Here is a 5,000-nt window from a genome sequence, read left to right on the forward strand (position 1 = left end):
AAAAAAGAAGTGCAGGAATGTAACTGCTGAAGTGCAAGTTAAGCGCTAGTCAAGGTCAAATTACAAATTACACCTCATCAAAGTACCACAGATGTAGTATAGAGTATATGAGAGGTGTAAGTATGTGAGAGATCTTACAGTACCACAGATAAGAGTATGTGAGAGATAGAAGTATATGAGATAAGAGTATATGAGAGATATAAGTATGTGAGAGATATAAGTATATGAGCGATATAAGTATATGAGAGATCTTCTGGGCAGGAGAACAGATGGTGTCCATCTCAGCTGTCTGGTGAATGACGTTTGCATTAATCTTTCACAAAACACAGAGGAACCAACAACAGCAGGATAGGACCACTTCACACTGAAAACTGACAGGCTGATGCTGTGTGTGTGTGTGTGTGTGTGTGTGTGTGTGTGTGTGTGTGTGTGTGTGTGTGTGTGTGTGTGTGTGTGTGTGTGTGTGTGTGTGTGTGTGTGGCAGCGTGCTGTATATAGCAGATTAAGGATGCTGGGATTTAGTGTGTCACTGTACAGTTTGGCCCCGGATGCTCCACACTAAGGATAAGTCCTCTCTCACACACACACACACACACACACACACACACACACACACACACACACACACACACACACACACACACACACACACACACACACACACACACACAGTGATCACATGTGAAACAGTGACCTGCATCTTCACAACAGCTCCATATTATCCTCCCATTTGCAAATGGTGTGTGTTTTACAGTGATGAGTGAAAGAGTGAAAATGTAAGCGAGGATACAATATGTGTGTGTGTGTGTGTCTGTCTGTCTGTCTGTGTGTCTGTGTCTGTGTCTGTGTCTGTGTCTGTGTCTGTGTCTGTGTCTGTGTCTGTGTGTCTGTGTGTCTGTGTGTCTGTGTGTGTGTGTCTGTGTGTGTGTGTGTCTGTGTGTCTGTGTATGAGTCTGTGTGTGAGTCTGTGTGTGTGTGTGTGTGTCAGTACCTATATTAATGTACTGCTCTGTAAACAAGAGCTCTGCTGAGAGGCTGGCGTCTGGGTAGGGATATGATCAGAGTGTGTGTGTGTGTGTGTAGGATATGATCAGTGTGTGCTGTTGTGTGTCTGGGTAGGGATATGATCAGTGTGTGTGTGTGTGTGTGTGTAGGGATATGATTAGTGTGTGTGTGTGTGTGTGTGTGGGGATATGATCAGTGTGTGTGTGTGTGTGTGTGTGTCTGGGTAGGGATATGATCAGTGTGTGTGTGTGTGTGTGTGTCTGTGTAGGGATATGATAAGTGTGTGTGTGTGTGTCTGGGTAGGGATATGATCAGTGTGTGTGTGTGTGTGTGTAGGGATATGATCAGTGTGTGTGTGTGTGTGTCTGGGTAGGGATATGATCAGTGTGTGTGTGTGTGTGTGTGTGTCTGTGTAGGGATATGATCAGTGTGTGTGTGTGTGTGTCTGTGTGTGTGTGTGTGTAGGGATATGATCAGTGTGTGTGTGTGCGTCTGGGTAGGGATATGATCAGTGTGTGTGTGTGTGTGTGTGTGTGTGTAGGGATATGATCAGTGTGTGTGTGTGTGTGTAGGGATATGATCAGTGTGTGTGTGTGCGTCTGGGTAGGGATATGATCAGTGTGTGTGTGTGCGTCTGGGTAGGGATATGATCAGTGTGTGTGTGTGTGTGTGTGTGTGTGTGTGTGTGTGTGTAGGGATATGATCAGTGTGTGTGTGTGTGTGTGTGTGTGTGTGTAGGGATATGATCAGTGTGTGTGTGTGTGTGTGTGTCTGTGTAGGGATATGATCAGTGTGTGTGTGTGTGTGTTGTGTGTGTGTGTGTGTAGGGATATGTGCTGTTGTGTCCTGCAGAGGTGAAAAAGCCTGAGGACTATTTCTACTGTACACACATTAAGGGTATTAGAGTGTGTATTGTGGCCAGGGTGTGTATGTGTGAGTGTGTCTGTGTATGCGTGTGTGTATGTATACGTGTGTGTATGTGTGAGTGTGTGTATGTATGCGTGTGTGTATGTGTGAGTGTGTGCATGTATGCGTGTGTGTATGTGTGTGTGTGTGTGTGTGTGTGTGTGTGTGTGTGTGTTGAGTGTGTGTGTGTGTGTGTGTGTGTGTGTGTGTGTGTGTGTGTGTGTATGTATGCGTGTGTGTTTGTGTGTGTGTGTGTGTGTGAGTGCCTATGCGTGTGTGTGTGTGTGTCAGGAGGGCAGGCAATGACTTGAGGACAAAGGCTTACAGGTGGACTTAGAGTTCACTTAAGTTAGGACCGCCAGCAGGATTAACAGCAGGGACTCTCTTTCCTGCCCAAACACACACACACACACACACACACACACACACACACACACACACACACACACACACACTAATCTGCACATTGTACACATCAACCACAGGAAGTCTGTATCAGTGGTTGCCATAGCAACAGGTGACAGACCGTTCTGGGTCTGTGAGAAGGTGTGGTTCTTCATTAGCATTAACGCTAGTGTATCTACTGCGGTTTCTCACTAGCATTAGCATTAGTGTAACTACTGCGGTTCCTCATTAGCATTAGCATTAGCATTAGTGTATCTACTGCGGTTCCTCACTAGCATTAGTGTAACTACTGCGGTTCCTCATTAGCATTAGCATTAGTGTATCTACTGCGGTTCCTCACTAGCATTAGCATTAATGGGTTAGCGCCACTAACCTTTTCCAACACAGCACTTACAGTCACAGTCTTTCCCCCTAAACCTGGAATATCAGGGTGATTTGCCTGCGTATAAGTATATGTATGTGTGTGTGTGTGTGTGTGTGTGTGTGTGTGTGTGTGTGTGTGACCTGCAGTCTGTTAATCTCTTTGTGCTTGCGCAAGTGCCCTGGCTTTGTTTTGAGACGACATTTGGAAAAGTTTGGCTCCAGACCAGCATCACACATCATCACCCTTTAGCATACACACACACACACACACACACACACAAACACACAAACACACACACACACACACACACACACACACACACACATTTTATCTTTTTTTCTTCCTCCGCTTTGTATCTCTCTTATATAATTCTCTCTATTTGTCTATCCATCTCTCCTTCTCACTTTTCTTCTTTCTTCTATGTTTATCTTTCTCTTTCCTTCTCTCTCTCTCTTTCCTTATCTACATGTCTCTTTCCTTCTCTCTCTCCCTCTCTCTCTCTTTCTTTCCTTATCTACATGTCTCTTTCCTTCTCTCTCTCCCTCTCCCTCTCTCTCTCTCTGTCTACATGTCTCTTTCGTTCTCTCTCTCCCTCTCTCTCTTTCTCTCCTTATCTACATGTCTTTCCTTCTCTCTCTCTCTCTCCCTCTCTCTCTCTCCTTATCTACATGTATCTTTCCTTCTCTTTCCCTCTCTCTCTCCCTCCCTCTCTCTCTCTCTCTGTCTACTGCACCTCAGTGTCTGTGTGGTGTCCAGTAGAGCTGTCCTGAGTGTGTGTGTGTGTGTGTGTGTGTGTGTGTGTGCCAGAGTGGTGTCCAGTAGAGCTGTCCTGAGTGTGTGTGTGTGTGTGTTATGTGTGTGTGTGCGCCAGAGTGGTGTCCAGTAGAGCTGTCCTGAGTGTGTGTGTGTGTGTGTGTGTGTGTGTGTGTGTGTGTGTGTGTGTGTGTGTGTGTGTGTGTGTGTGTGTGCCAGAGTGGTGTCCAGTAGAGCTGTCCTGACTGTCTATAGCATGAAGCCCCTGTAGCGACGTTCTTTTGCCCAGACTTGAATGCAGTGAAACCCAGATTGAGTGTAATCCAGCCCCATTCTGTATGCTCTCTTGGTCTGGGTCTCAGCCCACTGCACACGTCTCAGCCCACTGTATCTGTCACAGCCCACTGCACACGTCTCAGCCCACTGCACACGTCTCAGCCTACTGTATCTGTCACAGCCCACTGCATATGACAGCTATCTGTCCTGTCCCGTCCCGTCCCGTCCCGTCCTCTCCCGTCCTCTCCCGTCCTCTCCCGTCCTGTCCTGTCCTGTCCTGTCCCGTCCTCTCCTGTCCTCTCCTGTCCTGTCCTGTCCTCTCCTGTCCTGTCCTGTCCTGTCCTGTCCTGTCCTGTCCTGTCCCGTCCCGTCCCGTCCTGTCCTGTCCCGTCCCGTCCCGTCCCGTCCCGTCCCGTCCCGTCCTCTCCCGTCCTCTCCCGTCCTGTCCTGTCCTGTCCTGTCCTGTCCTGTCCCGTCCCGTCCCGTCCCGTCCCGTCCTGTGCTGTCCTGTCCTGTCCTGTCCTGTCCTGTCCTGTCCTGTCTGTTACTCAAAGGCTGTGGGTCACCTCTTTCTTTACAGTCTTACAGTGAAATAAGGAAACAGATTAGTCACAATGCTTGGACTATAGAAGTAGTGATAGTAGTTGTTGTAGCACCCCCTGTCCTTGTTGGTGCACCCCCCCCCCCACCCCCCTTGTTGTAGCACCCGCTGTCCTTGTTGGTGCACCCCCCCCCCCCCCCACCCCCCTTGTTGTAGCACCCGCTGTCCTTGTTGGTGCACCCCCCCCCCCCCCCACCCCCCTTGTTGTAGCACCCGCTGTCCTTAGTGTGTGTGTGTGTTGGTTGCTATACACCTGACCTGTGAGTGTTTTTCATGTCTTCTTTACACAAAAAAAGAGCCCTCTATGTGTGTGTGTGTGTGTGTGTGTGTGTGTTCATTGAAACAGAACAAGTGGAGTCCTGTGGTCTCTAATGACACGAGCGTCTGCTAGATTTCATTAATATCCTGACGAACCAATGACTGTAGACGCAATGGCAGGCAACACTGAACTCAAATGGACTGTGAGGTACTCTCTAGTCAGAGGAGTATTAAACTCATTTCCTCCTCTTTCTCTCCCTCCTTCTCTCTCTCCCTCTCTCTCTCTCTCCTTCTCACTTTCTCTCTCTCCTTCTCTCTCTCTCTGTCCTTCTTTCTCTCTCCTTCTCTCTCTCTCCCCCTCCTTCTCTCTCTCCTTCTCTCGCCCTCACTCTCTTTCTTTCGCCCTCACTCTCCTTCTCTCTCTCCTTCTCT

At 48.3% G+C, this 5,000-nt stretch overlaps 1 protein-coding gene across 5 annotated transcripts in view; it reads right to left on the reverse strand.

Moving 5' to 3' along the window:
• cacna2d4a (calcium channel, voltage-dependent, alpha 2/delta subunit 4a) overlaps positions 1-5,000 on the reverse strand; it is an 84,014-nt gene that overhangs the window by 73,755 nt on the left and 5,259 nt on the right. The gene's annotated exons all lie outside the window — the stretch shown is intronic.

This window comes from Clupea harengus, chromosome 16, assembly GCF_900700415.2.
Source record: "Clupea harengus chromosome 16, Ch_v2.0.2, whole genome shotgun sequence".
NCBI classification, from domain to species: Eukaryota; Metazoa; Chordata; class Actinopteri; order Clupeiformes; family Clupeidae; genus Clupea; species Clupea harengus.